The 17,186-nt window shown below is 41.7% G+C and overlaps 1 protein-coding gene across 1 annotated transcript in view; it reads left to right on the plus strand.

The window, feature by feature from the left end:
* MAN1A1 (mannosidase alpha class 1A member 1) overlaps positions 1-17,186 on the plus strand; it is an 85,428-nt gene that overhangs the window by 24,649 nt on the left and 43,593 nt on the right. The gene's annotated exons all lie outside the window — the stretch shown is intronic.

A 17,186-nucleotide genomic window follows, 5' to 3' on the forward strand; every position in this document is an offset into this window, starting at 1 on the left:
CTGCAGCAAACTTCCGAGATGGTTTTGGATAGTTTATGCTGAACTATCTAAAACAGTTTGAGGGAGAGCAAACACTTTATCTCTTCTGTATTGTAGTGTTAAGTACAGTAAATGCTTTGATTGATCTCTTTTGGAAAACTTAGTGTGGAATCAACAGAGCTGATCTGGAAAACTTGTGTGATTTTACATATCTGCCTGGAAAAAAAAAAAAGGCAAGAGAATGAAAAGAAAGGAGTATGTGTGCTGGAAAATAAGTCCTATCCACAGTCTTTCCTTTCTCCAAGCTTACAGATCCGTTAACTCTGTAGCTGGCTTTCCTGATCCTGCTGAGGAAGGGACAGAAATTTCAGATAGTTGTTTGACTGCACTGTATTATGAAGCCCATCTTCAATTTTATTTTTTATGATACCATATGTGTTTGTGTGAAGCAACTTTCGTGCTGAAAACTGGTTAAGTTTAGAAGGCAGTGCAAACCTAAAATTTTTTCCCCAATGTGGGATCAGAGGTTGTTTAGCCTGGAGAAAAGGATGCTGACGGAAGACTTTATTGCTCTCTGCAGCTACCTGAGGGAGGTTGTAGTGAGGTGGATGTCATCTCCCAGGTAACAGGTGACAGGGCAAGGGGAGGGTTAGATCGGATATTTAGAAAAATTTTTTTCAGCGAAAGGGTTGTCAAGCAGTGGGAAGTGGTGAAGTCACCATTCCTGGAAATATTTAAAAGACATGTATGTGTGGTGTTTAGGGGCATGGTTTAGTGGTGGATTTGGCAGTGCTGGGTTAATGATTGGACTTGATGATGTTAAAGGTCTTTTCCAACCTAAATGATTCTATATTACTATGATTCTATAATAAGTCTCTACTAGGTGGGTGGCTTGAAAGGTGTCTCCTCCTAATGACATACTGCATGAAAAGTCATCACGCCATTAGCTGTGTTACAGATAGCACAAACTGGAATTACACTCCATTTGTGCTGTGAAAGCTATAAGGCTCTTTTTGTTAACAGCTTAGGAAGTGAAGTATGAAATATGGGCCACTATGACCATCTGGTCTCTTAAATGTTTCTGTTTCCCATTAAGTTGTCACTGTCTGTATCTTCTGGCAATGATTCCTGAGTGTTTGCCTTTTCAGTAACAAGCCTGTGTGTTCAGTAACAAGTTTGTGTGTTTCATTTTCTCCTTTCTCTTTTACAAAGATATTCAGAAGGAGACCTTGCTTTTTCTTCGTCTTTACTTTTATCTTGTTCTCTTTTTGTCCGCTTAAGAATAGAGCTAATTTTTCAGCCTTTCCATTGATGAAAATATCTCCATGTCTTTTAATTGAATTCTTTCTGTTTCTTCAGTATCCTCTACTGCCAGGAGGTGATTAGAACAGAAACCTACTATTTATCTTGACTGTTTTAATTGCGTATCAGTTTTATGGTTTTCCATTCCATTTCCTTGTACAACTGAACATCTGATTTCTTCTGCCTGTCATGAAAGCATGAGTACAGATATTCTTCATAAGCCTGAGACAGCTCTTATCAAATCCATGTTAAGCTGATGAAATATTAGCAGTACTAAAATTTTCTATCTATCTCATTTATAAAGGCTTCTTGCTCAGGAACCTTTTGATATATAAGAAAGGTTATTAATTAATGCTTTACACAATATGTATGTATAGCACCAGAAGAGGTGCTACCTAAGGATTAAATATCTTCTAATACATAAAAGCAGATTTATATAGCTTTTTGAGGTTGTTTTTAAATTGTATCCTTCCAAAAAAGGATTTACTACATACACATACTTTCCAATAAAAAGGTATAATTTCCAAGCTGTCATCTTTAACTGCAGCTTGACTGAAGGAAATTATAGACACCAGTAGATAGTTTTCTTTTCATCTGTTGGGCATGAGGGCAAGTGTTTTATTACTTTTTTTGCAGACGTGTTTATGTGAACTAGGAAGCTAATTTATAAATCTGGTCACTGTTCTGTAACGTATATACACTATGGCAGTGGAATTAAGCAAAAAGCATAAGGTCCGAGTGTCATGTGTTTTGGAAACTTCACCAGCACTGGTTGTGTTGGGATCCACAGGACAGGTAATTACATAAATGTTTCAAGAGGAAAACAAAGGACTCATAAAGAATACTAATATTTAGGTTTACAATATCAATTTCAAATGCTGTGATAAAACTGGGAAAGGAAAATAACTGGTACGTTTTCTGTTGTGGTGATTCTGCACTGTTTGTATGCAGAGGTGCGATGACTAATTTACAACAACCAATTTTCACCTCGGAAAATTTGCTACAATGCAGTCCATGTTTCCTGGAGTTAGTCTGAGGGCTGCAGAAATAAATCTTTCTTAAAATAATTTTCTTTTGAAATCAGGTGCAGCCTTGGGGAAGCTGTTTGATCAGTCCTGACCAAGATAAGTAGATGTAAATGTGAAATGGGCAGAAATCATGAATTCGTGCATGACACTAAATCTTCATCATTTTTCACCAGGGTCCGATTATCTAAATTGTTCTTCTTGACTCTTTCTATCGTCAGGCAAAAAGTAGATAGCTCTTAACTTCCTGTCAGATATGAGCTGGCAGTATTTTGCATAGCTGATGTAGTTTATTCAGTATAGAAAATCCCCTGAAATATTTCTGGAGGCTGGGAAAAACCTTTTAACTCACAATTCTCATCTGAAATATTTTAAAAAGCCAGAATCTTGGGCTGGAATTTGAGTTGGGTCCTTGTTTTTGATGAGGAGAAGCAGGTCAATTTGCTTGCTCTGTAAAATTTAGGTAAATACGTGCAAGCCACATTGAATTTAATGGGACCACAGGATAACTTGGTCTGAAGGTCTGAGGGGACTCTGGTCTGGCTGCGGCGCAACAGGCTCAGCGCCAAGCAGCTCAGATGGAGCTGCTCAGGGCTGTGCCCTTTTAAGATTGGAAGCACGCAGATGGAGCCAGCACAACCTTCCTGGGTAGCCTGACCCCAGGGAAAAGTCTTTTCCTTCTGGGCCATATGGACCTATTTGTTGGTTGAAGCTCCTTGTCACTGTGGTTCCCTCCTCTTGACCACTGCAGGTACTGGGAGCTGCTGTCAGTCCCCACCCCAGAGCTGTCTCCCCCTCAGGCTGAGCCAGCCCCATCCATCAGCCTCTCCTTGAGAGGCAACTGCTCCAGACGTCACCAGTTTGGGCCTCACCTCACTGGACTCACACCAGTTTACTGTTATCTTTCCTGTACTGGGAGACCCAGCATTGGACACAACATGTAGATATGGTCTGAGTGCTGAGGAAAGGATAATAATCCTGTGCCTTGATGGACAGTCTGTAGTCCTGCTGTGCAGGTGCTGCTGGAATGTCAACAGCTTGCTGTGCACCACAGTCTCAGCATCTTCCTTGCAGAGCTGCTCCCCAGTCCAGCCCTCTCCAGCCTGTACCATCACCATTTGCCCCTGCTGAATTTCATGAAGTTCATGAACAGGTTGGCCTGCTCCTCCAGCCTGTCTCTGCCTCTGTGACTGGGAAACCTGATTCCCAGATAAGGTGGAGAAGGAAAAACCCAATTTGGTGTCACCTGAAAACTTGATGAGGGTGTACTGCCTCACATCCTCCAGGTCTCTGATAAAGATGGAGAGGGGGGAGGGGAGGAAGTTCCTCATTAACTGATATATAATAGGTTTTCTAACTGGTTTATGGTGTTACTTACTGTTATTGGCTACTGAACTAGCTTGGTGATAGTCCCAAATCTACTAATAATGCGTGGGTCACTGTTTAATTCTTTTTCCTTAAGAAAAAACTACTGCAAAAAAAAAGTGTTTAGAAATACTTGCTTCAAAAGAAAGCAATTAAATAGAAGAAAATGTAATTAAAGAAAAATTGCACTTAGAAAACACACCTGAAATGTTGCTTTCCAGTGCCAGATTGGCAATCCTATCAGAACTAAAACAGCAAGGATACTCTCTTGTCCTTTCCAGTTTCTGACATGTGCCCTAGTAGGGAAGCAGGATTGTGGGGTGAATGTAGGCTCATTCTGCAAGGGGAAGAAACTTTAAGTGGCTTGTTGTTTTTTTTTTTTTTTGCTGCCATTCCCATTGGATTTTTGTTTTGAAAGACACCATGGTTAGGCCTGGATGTACGGACATTTTCCATATAATGGGGTGGACTAACATTTGTTACTTACTGACTTCAGCAGCAGAGCAGTACTTAGGAGAGTGGGAGGGAGATAAATTGCAACTTGAATATGTGGAAAGAAAAATAAACAGGTTCTTTAAATCCACCTTCATTTTTATGAATTTTAATCATGCTCTAAACCAGCAACTTGAATCACCTTGATGTTAATCACTTCATCTGGATGTGTTGTACTGCATAGCATTGTGCTTATTCTTTATGTACATTACCCCTGGTGAGATTGGGAACTTCAGTAGCAGCACGGCTATGTAGTGCCAGGTACCTAACAAACACGTAGGAGACACAGTCAATGCTATGAATAATTTATAATCTAATTAGAAGCAAACCTTATCAAATAACTGTTTAAAGAACAGCAGGAAAAAAAAAGGAGAACAAAAGCTTGATTGTATTGTGCAGTTGCAAGAGCCTAGCTGTTCACACCGTTCAGCCTGGGAGTTCCTGGAGACTGTAGCAAGTCATAAGTAGACGAGGGGGAAAAAAAGAAGACTGAGTGGGATGAGTCTATGTATGCCACTGTTCTTCGTAAGAGTAGTATTTCCACAAATTACTTTCTTTTTTCTTTCCCTTTTATGCCATTAGTCAAATTATGCATGAACTTCAGAGGCTGCTACTAGTTCTGCATAAGATCAAAGAAATACATTAGTTTTTTTGTACAACTGTGCAATGTTTTTCTGCTTTAAGTGAAAATACTTCAGCTTTCTCTCTGGTTATTATCAGTAATGAACAATGACTTGCACATTACCTTATGATGTGACATGCTTCTCTTTAATAGATGTTTCACTAACGCAAAACATGTGATTTGGCTCTTTAAAAGTTAGCCGTCAGCAACTCTCCTTAGGAGAAAAAAAACATTGGCACATCACTGATCTGTCCATCACAGAGATTTAAAAGTAAATCCAAACCACTGAAATAAGAGGTTGTCTGAAGAAACGTCATCTACCTCTTATGCTAATAACAAGAAAATAATTTTGCAGTCTCTGTTAAAGATTCCATCTGACTTTTTTGTTAAGGGTTTGAAGAAGACTCAGCTTTGGAGAAATATGGTGGTCTTGAATGGCAAGTTGTAGGCTTCACGTTTTTTCCCAAAATGCAGATCTTGGTAACAGTTGCTAAGTTGTAAGATAGGGGCTGTATGGCTTATTCTTTAGACTGCTCTTTTGTTTGTAACAGGATGATTTGGATGGTTCATTTAAGATTTCCATCTTTTGTATGTATGCAGATGCAAATGGCAACTGAAACAAATTGAAAATAGAGCATCTTCAACATTAATGTCATCTATGCTCAATTTCATAAAGCTACACTTAAATACTTTCTTTTCGTTTTTTTTCCACTGGTGTAGTTACTGGGAACATGTTGGTTTCCCTACTAGTAACTGAGTTGGGGGCCAAAGTATTTCAACAGCATCTTAATTAAAAGCAGATGTTTTCAGGAAAAACTCTTAAAATGAACGTACTGAAATTGCAGCTTGGGGGGGGGGGGGGGGGAGGAGGGGGAAACAAACAAATATATCATCCAAACCCCTCAGTTTTAAGAGGAAGTAGTGATTTCTTGCATATCTATTTTGCTTTCTATACATTGGGCAAAAGACAGCTGAAGTTGAGTGAACGAATTGAAAATGAGGTAAAACTGACCTACTTTGGATAGTTCAAGGTTGGATGAATGCTGTTATGTTAGATTTGGGTAACTACGTGGGCAAGATTTTTGAACCATCCTTTTCCTAAAATTGGTAATTTCATTTGGCTGAAATTAGGCAAACCTTGGCTTGGGAAAGTGCAATGACAGTGTTCTTCATGGAAAGGGTTTATATGTTGTTCTTGCCTTCCTAATTTTTGGTTAGTCAAGGAAAGGGTTTCAGCTAGGATGCTTCCATTCTGCATGAAACATTTTGGGTTTATTTATATTTGTGCTGTTGGGGTGGCCAGGTAAGAAGTAAGCTGTAGATACCAGCTTTTACTGAATGTTATTATTATTTGGAGTATGCAGGTGATCTCTGGTCTTCCTTCAAGTTTCCCTGCCTTATCACCCTGGACTTCTACTAAAATGAACCATGCAATAGTTAAAGCACTATGGCCCAGCTCTCAGAAACTAACTTTAAAGTATTCTAGTATCTCCAATTTTCCAGTAGATTCTGATTTTAGAAGTACATTACTGTTCAGCAAAGAGAGGTATGCCTGATGAATGAGTAAAATGTAGCTTGTTATCATTGAGTAGTTTGGTATGTCATATAATCATTTTCAAATGAACTCATGTTTTTTTGGTGCAGACATATCAAAGCATCAGGGCTGCTGTTCTTATTAATTATTTCTTACATGAAATAGTCTCATTTTTCCTATGTGCTTGTGCATTAAATAAAATATGCAGTAATAGAATAAGCATAGAAAATATCTTACCTGCAAATTTCCTGTTTTCTTTAGTTACTTTCTAATTACAATTCTTGCTACAGAATTAAGAGGATAATTGATTCCTTTTAAAATGTGTAACGGAATGAAGCACTGTGCAACGCCTGTCCCTGGTTAACAAATGATGCCCAGAACAGCATATGATGAATATTAGTTGGATAGTTTAATACACTGCTGAAGAGGTTTACAAGGTACTGTGAAGAGTAGAAAATATAAGAATTGAAGCTTATCTGTAACTTAACATGTGGGAATAATATTTAGCATTTCTGTCAGGCTTTCCACTTGAGGATTTTGAAGTGCTTTGCAATAGAAATGACAAATTAATCCTCAGAATATTCCTTAATGTTGTTATTTTCCCTCTTCCTTTTTTACATGCAGATATTAGATTTTTTGTTTTAATTTAGTTTTGTAGGTACGAAATGAATTATATGTAGGATGCTGAAATGCTGAGGAGTAGCAGATTTTGCTCACATATCCCTTTAATACAGAGCCATATAAAACATTTCAGTATATGATGTGCATGTTTAATATTAATGGAGAATCTCATAAATCAGTTTGACTAGCTAAGCTCTATTGTGATTTTAAGAGTTGTAGGTATTTTCCCATCTTGGTGTGTGGCAATGCCTTGCACTGTGTGCAGCACTCTTGGACAAACTTGAGTTGTTTAAGAGTTCTCCAGTCCTGTCATAATGCAAAATGAAGCCATGAGCTAAATGGCAAGCACCTAAAGTTCCCCAAATCTTTATCTGCTGCTTCATGGAAAACAGCAATTGGGAACCTTGTTACTGGCCTGTTAACTAATACAAAAGTCTCCTTCAGGGCTTTTCTTGGCTAAGTGGAAGTCCCTGCATGAAGCACTCCAGGAATTCCTGCAGTCTGCACGGCCTTTGGGGAGTGGTTCTCATCCACCTGCAAAATTAGAAGCAATGACTGTTAAATAAACATTGACAGTGTGTAGCTTGCTTTTAACTGGGGATGATGTCATTAGGAAATCAGGTTAGAAATACAAGAAATCTGTCAAGCTTCTGATTAGCAATAATTTTCTTGCAGACAGGTAAGAAATGTACTTGGAAAGTAGAATCATAGAATCATAGAATAGTTAGGGTTGGAAAGGACCTTAAGATCATCTAGTTCCAACCCCCCTGCCGTGGACAGGGACACCTCACACTAAACCATATCACCCAAGGCTTCGTCCAACCTCGTCTTGAACACCACCAGAGATGGAGCATTCACAGCTTCCCTGGGCAACCCCTTCCAGTGCCTCACCGCCTTTACGGTAAAGAACTTCTTCCTTATATCCAATCCAAACTTCCCCTGTTTAAGTTTTAACCCGTTACCCCTTGTCCTATCACTACAGTCACTAATGAAGAGTCCTTCCCCAGCATCCCTATAGGCCCCCTTCAGATACTGGAAGGCTGCTATGAGGTCTCCACGCAGCCTTCTCTTCTCCAGGCTGAACAGCCCCAACTTTCTCAGACTATCTTCATACGGGAGGTGCTCCAGTCCCCTGATCATCCTCGTGGCCCTTCTCTGGACTTGTTCCAACAGTTCCCTGCCCTTTTTATGTTGAGGACACCAGAACTGCACACAATACTCCAAGTGAGGTCTCACAAGAGCAGAGTAGAGGGGCAGGATCGCACCCTTCGACCTGCTGGTCACGCTCCTTTTGATGCAGCCCAGGATACGATTGGCTTTCTGGGCAGCAAGGACACACTGCCGGCCCATGGTCATTTTCTCATCAGCCAACACCTCCAAGTCCTTCTCCGCAGGGCTGCTCTGAATCGCTTCTCTGCCCAACCTGTAGCTGTACCTGGGATTGCTGCGACCCAGGTGTAGGACCTTGCACTTGTCATGGTTAAACTTCATGAGTTTGGCATCAGCCCACCTCACAAGTGTGTCGAGGTCCCTCTGGATGGCATTCCTTCCCTCCAGGGTATCAACAGCACCACACAGCTTGGTGTCATCAGCAAACCTTCTGAGGGCGCACTCAATCCCACTGTCCATGTCACTGACAAAGGTGTTGAACATGACCGGTCCCAACACCGATCCCTGAGGGACACCACTCGTTACTGGTCTCCAGCTGGACATTGAGCCATTGAAGACAACTCTTTGCGTGTGGCCATCCAGCCAGTTCTTTATCCACCGAGTGTTCCATCCATCAAATTGATGTCTCTCCAATTTAGAGACAAGGATGTCGTGTGAGACAGTGTTGAACTCATTGCACAAGTCCAGGTAGATGACATCAACTGCTCTACCCCTGTCCATCAGTTCTGTAGCCCCATCATAGAAGGCCACCAAACTGGTCAGGCAGGATTTCCCCTTAGTGAAGCCATGCTGGCTGTCACCAAGCACCTTGTTGATTTTCATGTACCTTAGCATGCCATCCAGGAGAATCCGCTCCAAGATTTTGGCAGGCACAGAGGTGAGACTGACTGGTCTGTAATTCCCCGGGCCATCCATTTTCCCCTTCTTGAAAATGGGGGTTATATTTCCCTTTTTCCAGTCATCGGGAACTTCACCTGACTGCCATGATTTCTCAAATATGATGGCCAGTGGCTCAGCAACTTCATTTGCCAGCTCCTTCAGGACCCGCAGATGGATTTCATCAGGACCCATGGACTTGTGCACGTTCAGATTTTTAAGATGGTCTCAAACCAGATCCTCTCCTACAGTGGGCCCAAGGTCTTCATTCTCACAGTCCCTGCATCTGCCTTCCAAGACTTGGGTGGTTTGGTCAGAGCCTTTGCCAGTGAAGACCGAGGCAAGGAAGTCATTCAGAACCTCAGCCTTCTCCAAATCCTGTGTAGCCAGTTCTCCTGAGAGCTTCCTGAGGGGGCCTACATTCTCCCTAGTCTGTTTTTTATTTGCTATGTATTTGTAGAATCCCTTCCTGTTACCTTTAATACCTCTAGCTAAGTTTAATTCTAACTGGGCCTTAGCTTTCCTAACCTGGTCCCTAGCTTCCCACACAACATCCCTGTACTCTTCCCATGCTACCTGTCCTTGCTTCCACTTATTATAAGCCTCTTTTTTAAATTGAATTTTCCTCAGGAGCCCCTTATCCATCCAAGGAGGTCTCCTGGCCCTCCTGCTGCACTTCCTTCTGGTTGGGATGCAACACTCCTGAGCTTGTAGCAGGTGATCCTTGAATATCAACCAACAGTCTTGGGCCCCTCTGCCCTCTAGGGCTGTATCCCATGAAACCTTCCTAAGCAGGTTCCTAAAGAGGCCAAAGTCTGCTCTTCTGAAGTCCAGGGGAGTGAGCTTGCTGCACGCTCTTCTCACTGTCCCAAGGATCTCAAATTCGAGCATCTTGTGATCACTGCATCCAAGGCTGCCCTGGAGGAGCATCACATTTCCAACGAGCCCTTCCCTGTTGGTGAGCACGAGGGTCAAGCATGGCACCTCTCCTTGTCAGCTCTTCTATTACTTGCAGAAGGAAGTTGTCTTCTACACAATTGAGGAACCTCCTGGATTGCTTGTGCTGGGCCGTACCGTCCTTCCAACAGATGTCAGGGTGGTTGAAGTCACCCATGAGAACAAGGGCCTGCGAGTGTGAGGCTTTTCCTATCTGTCTATGGAGTGCTTCATCCAGAGGTTCTCCTTGATCAGGCAGACTGTAACAGATCCCCACAGTAATGTCTCCCATAGCTATATTCCCTTTAACCCTGACCCACAAACTTTCTGTGGACTGCTCACCTGTCCCCAGACAGAGTTCCATACTCTCCAGCCTATCCCTAACATAAAGGGCAACTCCCCCTCCCCACCTGCCTGTCCTGTCTTTTCTAAAAAGCCTGTAACCTTCCATTCCAACACTCCAGTCATAGGAGCCATCCCACCATGTTTCTGTGATGCCTGTTATATCATACCCCCGTAGACATGCACACATCTCTAATTCCTCTTGTTTGTTCCCCATGCTATGGGCATTTGTATAAAGGCATCTGAGCCAAGCTCCAACTGAAGCCGGCTCATTGGCTGGAGCGGCTGGGATATCTCTACATTGCTCCAAGCGTTTATTATAGGTTCTGGCAACTGACTGGGTGTGTTGGAATGGAATGATGCCCCCCTCCCCCCACACATCTAGTTTAAAGCCTCCTTGACCAGTCTGGGCAGCCTCCTGCCAAAACTGCTCTTTCCCTTCTTTATCAGACCAGCTCCACCAGCCCCCACTAGACCTGGCCTACAAGCTTGGGTCCCCTGTTCAAGACACCCAAACCCTGACTATGGCGTGACCCTTTTAACCATTTATTAACCTGGCCGATCCTCCTAGCCTTTTTAGGGTCCTCCCCTGTACCCTGGAGAATTGATGAAAAGAATATCTGAGCTCCAGAGCCCCTAACCACCTCCCCCAGAGCTCTGTAGTCCTTCTTTATGTTCCCCAGGCTACTACTATCTATATCCCTAGCACCCACATGTATCACCAGAAGTGGGTAACAGTCAGTGGGACTTACTAGAGCAGGCAGCCTCTCTGCCACATCCCTGATGCGTGCCCCCGGTAGGCAACACACCTCCCTTGAGCCGGGGTCAGGCCGACAGACAAGTGCTTCTGTCCCTTTCAGTGTAGAGTTCCCTACGACTGCGACCCGCCGCTTTTTCCTGGCAGCAGCAGTAGAGATCTTCTTTACCAGTACCTCCTTTTTCTGCTGTCCCAGCTTTTACTGCTGAACATGATGTTTCATGGTAGTGAATATCCCTTTGGCTAGCTGGCCCAGCTATGTCCCCCTCCCAACCTCTTGGTCAAGCCCATCCTACTTGTCAGGGAGAGTGGGAAAGGGGCAGGAGTTGGAAAAATGGAAACCCTCGCTGTTGAACAAGCACTGTTCAGCAGTAGCTAAAACACTGCTGTGTTATCAACATTATTACAGCCACAAATTCAAAACACCGTATGAGCTACTGTGAAGGGCGCTAACTCCATCCTGGCCAGATCCAGTATGGTCATCAACTATGCAAGTTTATTTGTACAGAAGAAAACTTTTAGTGGAGTTTTTATAGAGGTTTCTTACAAATTCTAGGGATTTTCCTTCATTTTGCTGGCTGATGCTGTGGAAAAATGAAGTATGAGTTATTTCTCTCCTTCCTGTAGCTCTCCTACAGAAAGGAGAGAAGGTGCAGGAAGACTAGACTGAGTGAACATGTAGTTTGCTAAGGAGAAGTTTGAAAGGTGAGAATAACTTAAATGTGTAAGGAGTTCAGTGTAAACTGAGAGATTATTTAATCTAGCAATGAGAGTTTAGCAGAGATTAGGCAAGCAAACTGTAACATTTTCTTCAGAGTCTGGGATTTTTTTTTTTCCTTTTGTTTTTGTTTTTTTTTTTTAATTAAATTTGTTTGGGTTTTTTTTGTTTGTTGGGTTTTTTTCTTTGGTTGGTTTTGTTTTTTTTTTTTGATTGGTTGGTTTGTTCTGTTTGTGATTTTTTTTAACTTGTCTCTTCATTTCCTGGTCTTCCCATACCTTAGTCCTCTGCCTTCCTCCCTTGTCTTGGCATGGTTTAAATGACTCTGTTGAAGATCAGGATGATACTATTTCATGCAATTTTTTTTTTTCTTTAATATCCCAGTTCTAGAAGATGCCTGAACTCTTCGTGACATCCCCTTTTGACATCTCCCCAGCTTGCATGTAATTGCTAAAAATAAACCTTATTAAGTTATTATTTTCACTCCACCTGGGACTGCAGTAGTTTGCATCTAAATACCACTATTACTGTGCTTATTCAGCATCACTCTTTGTTTTCTGGCCATGTTTTCTGCCTGAACTCCCTGGTACTCCAGTTTGAATAGAACTGTATTTTGCACATTTCACGTGTCTCGCAGCCCCTGTAGACATTGTGTCAGAGTGCTTTGGAAGGTGGCAGTAACTAAAATACCAACAAATGGGAGTGCATTAGCATCATCTTTTGATTGGGTAGCATTATAACTGTAGAGAAGGCTTTTGTATTTGCTTTTTGCTTCTGGAAAAAATATGTGTGGTTTTTTTTTTATTTCTTTGTTTTTGTTTTTTATTCCTACTTTTTGTTTTTCTGATGTTCAGTGGGTTTAGGATTTCAAAATTATATTTCAGAATGCTTTGCTTAGAGTTCAAGAAAGAAATGCACAGGTCCTTTTGTGCGTAATGTCAGATCTTCACCTTTTTCTTCCAGATGATTTTGCTGATATCAATTGCAATAGTACACTTTGCTATGGTAGAACAGAAGTGGGGCAGTATTTGACATTTTCTGACTTTATAGGTAAAAATCAGCCTCCCCCCCCCCCCTTTTTTTTTCTTTCTTTTTTTTTTTTTTTTCCTGAAGATGTAAAGCCAGCCAGCTTCTCAGAGAAGCAGTGCTCACTAGCTAAGCCTTCGGCTCCTGCTTCTGATTGTGAGTGGCCTAAGGCAGAGCTTCATTGGAAACAGACTTGTTAATATAGGTACAAGGCTTCCTAGTGTGCAGTAAGGCTCTTCTAGAGTTTGAGGTTCAATGAGTGTATCTTAGTAAAACTAGAAGGACTGAAGAATATGTAACTCTGCCTATTGACATCCTGGAGGACTAATAAGAAATTAATTGAAAGTACTCAGGTGAATGATTTTATTAGACTGTAGAAGACTTTGTATCTGGAATCATCTGGTCGAAAGCTGTTATACTCTTCAGCATAAGGAATTTCTTTTTTTAACAGGATCCCTAATGTTATGTTGAAATATGGATGTTCTCAATAATGGTAATCTTTATTTAGACATTTTAAGTGATCAACAGTACTTGTAGCCAGAGACAGGATTAAAAGGGCCTTTGTGAATTAAAGAAGTCTGGAGATAATGATTTGGGGCTGTCTCATGCATACAGAAAAGTGAAGACTGCAGAGATAGAGAGATTTCTCAAAAAAAAAAACCCAAACTCCTGTTAAAATTCATTCCTGAACTGCTGTTGGTGGGAGTTTGGCCTAGCACTTCAAAGAATAGTTATCGGTGGGCTGGATCTGTTCATATTGCTGCTCTAATATTTTAGAACTTTTTCATTCTTATGTAGAAAATAAATCTATTCACAAATAGGCAATACAGGAAAACTTAATACAGTTTTGTAGTTTCCACAGCGGGGAAAGCATATAGAGTATTTCTGATGTACTGGAGTCTAGAAATGGAGACTCCTTTGCTGGGTTTGAAGCCCAAAATCACTTGTCCAGCAAACAATGTTGATTAAGGTAGTTTTTTTTTAGGGTACTGTATCTATGGGCTGTTTGTCTAGTATGGACAGTAACACTGAGTCCTAGTAACTTTTTGCTAAATAGCCATTCATGTGTGTGTCTAGTTGGGATAACTCTTGTCCTTTTGAAACACTAGAGGGCTCGCTGACTATTTTTGGTGGGTTTTCTTTCCATCTTATGTCCGTAAACCTACAAATATCCAAAGTGAGCATGTTCTAAAGGTGAATCTTCTTCAGAGGAAGCTTACTAAAGTTGGTGTTTTTATCTATATCTAGACCTTCTCAAAGAGTTCTAAATTACCACTTTGATTAGCCAAAAGAGATGAATCTACTGAGATAATCTAATTCTGGTGGTGTTTTGTTTGTTTTACTTTGTTGTTGGGTTTTGGGTTTTTGTTTTCCACAGAAATATTTCCTAATGCTTTGGGTTTTTTTTTCAGATTACTGAGTTTGTCTGGTTGGCTTTTCTGATTCATATCTTATATTCATGTATATCATATCATGCTGTTCCAATATGAGTTGTGGTCAACAGCTTGATGTTTGTGTGGAGATCATTGACAAGTGGTGTTCTTCCATAGTTGGTAGTAGGACCGGCACTATTTAACATCGTGGTCAGCAACATGGACAGTGGAATTGAGTGTATACTCAGCATGTTTGCCAGCGACACCCAGGCATGTGGTGCAGTCAACATGCTGGAGGGAAGGAAGTTCATGCAGAGGAACCTTTACACGCTTGAGAGGTTGGCCTATGTGAACATCATGAAGTTCAACAAAGCCAAGTGCAAGGTCCTGCACGTGGGTCAGGGCAATCCCAAGTACAGCTACAGGCTGGGTAGAGAATGGATTCAGAGTAGCAATGCAGAGAAGGACTTGGGGGTGTTGATGAGAAACTTAACATGAGCCAGTTTCAGTGTGCACTCACAGCCCAGAAAGCCAACCGTATCCTGGGCTGTGTCAGTAGGAGCATGACCAGCAGGTTGAAGGAGGTGATCCTGCCCCTCTACTCTGCTCTCGTGAGAGACCCCACCTGGAGTACGGCATTCAGCTCCAGGGCCCCCAGCTCAAGAAATATGTGGACCTGCTCAAATGAGTCCAGTGGAGGGCCATGAAGACGATCAAAGGGCTGGAACACCTCTCCTATGGAGACAGACTTGAGATAGTTGGGCTTGTTCAGCCTGGAGAACAGAAGGCTCCAGGAAGACCTTAGAGCAGCCTTCCACTACCTAAAAGGGACCTACTGGAAATCTGGAGAAATTTTGCTTGCAAAAGTTTCTGTTTCCTGAACTGACTTGGTGTGGGGATAGATGAGCACTGCATTGTCTATGCTAAAGAAGGAGCAAGAATGTTCTAGGAGAAAAAAGAGAGAGAAAAAGGAAGGACTGGCTTGAGCAATTTTAATTTTGTTGTAATATTGCACCTTTAGGCACTTTTATTCAGCCCACTCAATGACAAGCAGATTAAGAATAAATAAATTAAAAGATTCTGAAGTGATTTTTTATGAAAAAAAAAAAGCTTTGACACTGCGTAGAAAACGTCAGGTTCACGGCAGGGCAGTATTAGGCTGCTGAAATATTTGACAATTTGTATGTTAGTATCTAAAGCTGCGCTTGCAGGTCTAGCACATGATGTCAGTGCAAAATACATATTCTGATTGCTTGTTTGTTTATTTTTTTTATAATGTGCAAAATTATCTGAAAACTTCAACTGGTAAATTAGAAAATATCCTGGAGCCAAATGGTCAGTTTCATATAATCTTGATCCCTGTAGCCTGATTACCCAACAGACATAAAGCCTGTCACTTGGCTTCCTATTACCAGTTCTGCCTTGGGACAAAATGCCCCATCCTTGGAGAGCTCCTAAGCTGTTTTGCAATGAAGTCAAGCAAGGGACACACCACTCCTGCCATCAGTCATACTGGTGCTGTCCATGGCCTGAGACCATTTCCACAGAGCCACTTACTTACTGCCTTTCAGCTGAGATCTGACCCCAAGCTAACCTTCTGCTTGAAAATACTAATGTATTAAGTGCAGATGCCACTTTTTGCATTTGTAAAGCTGGGCCTGTAAGGCCAAGAGTAAGTTAACATCCCAGAATTTTCCTGCATGATAGGTGCACATCTTTACTTCCATAAATAACAAAGAAATGTTTATTCTCACCAATGTAGCAGTACTCTAGAAAAATATGTTATTTATCATAGTCTGGCTTAATACAGATTTTAAATTGACAGTTTCTCTGTGTGATTTGAGAAAAGGAAAGGGGAAGGAAGAAAGTGCAGGATTGCTACTATCAGTGTGTCCCAAGGCTGTTGCTTTCAATTTAGGATTATAACTGTTATTTAACAGAATTATCCTTGACACACATGGCCTCAAGAAGAGGTCTGAAAGCAAGAGGGGAGGAGCAGTGTTGTCAGGTGACAGCCTGAAGCAGTATCTTTTGAGAAGGTCTGAAATTGTCACTTTTCCTCTAGAAGATGACCTTTGGCATTCCTGGGGGTGCTCTGCTTTGTGGAAGAGGGGAAGGAGGGACAACACTGAGGCAAAAATCTCCTTCTGTTATATAAAGTCAGGCTGCCTGTGAGGGCCCTTAAGGAAGATTCTTCCTGAGCAGGCGTTAAAGGTGGTGGTCGGTAAAGGCAGGTGTTGGACCTGCTGGAGTGGCAGTGGTTCTTCATCGGGCTTGCAGAGCTGTGTGCACTGTCCTTGTTGCATGTTTGAGGAGGGACAGCTTAGCTCCTGGCCATGCACCTGGACCACCCCCAGAAAGAACAGCTTGGACTAGGTCTGGCTGGTCGTGGTGGTAGAGAAGGTGAGGTTTCCTTGAGTAAGCCTGCTGCCTTGTCTTCTGCCATGGATGTCCTCTGCACGTACCACAGAGCTGCTGTGCTGGGTTCCCTGAGGCAGTTTCCCAAAGCAGTATTTACTTGTGGTGCCCCTCTTTATGCAAAACATGGTTTTGTAATAGTAGTTTTAGTTGTAAAAGTTTGTGGCTATTTGTGCAAAATTACATGTGAAAGGAGCTACAGATACATACAGTAGAATTTATAGTCATAGAAGATCAAGTCATAATAACCTCAAAAACTTTCCTATGTGTTCTGCCTGCTCACTCCAGCTTCCTCCTTCTGTTATTAACCTGAGTTTGAAGCACCTAGATTTATGCAGGAAAGTGTCTGCCAGAATCTGAAAACTACTGTGAGCTTAATTTTGACCTCAAAGAATTCCAGCTCTAGGGGAAAAAAATACTCTTTAAAAAAGTTACTTCCCTCAGTTTAAGAGGTGTATGCTTAAAAGAAATAAAACCTTATTTGAATTTATACATAGAACAATAAGTCCTAAAATTAATTATTTGAGCACAAATTGACCATAAGCATGCAGGTAAAGGTACAGGTGTATGGGACAGACATGGAGTTCTTACTGTAACCACTGCCACCTGGAAGAAGTACTACTGTTGTTC

Source organism: Pezoporus wallicus, unplaced genomic scaffold (assembly GCF_028554395.1).
Source record: "Pezoporus wallicus isolate ANWC-B61680 ecotype Strahan unplaced genomic scaffold, APGP_CSIRO_Pwel_v1 contig_3817, whole genome shotgun sequence".
NCBI lineage: Eukaryota > Metazoa > Chordata > Aves > Psittaciformes > Psittacidae > Pezoporus > Pezoporus wallicus.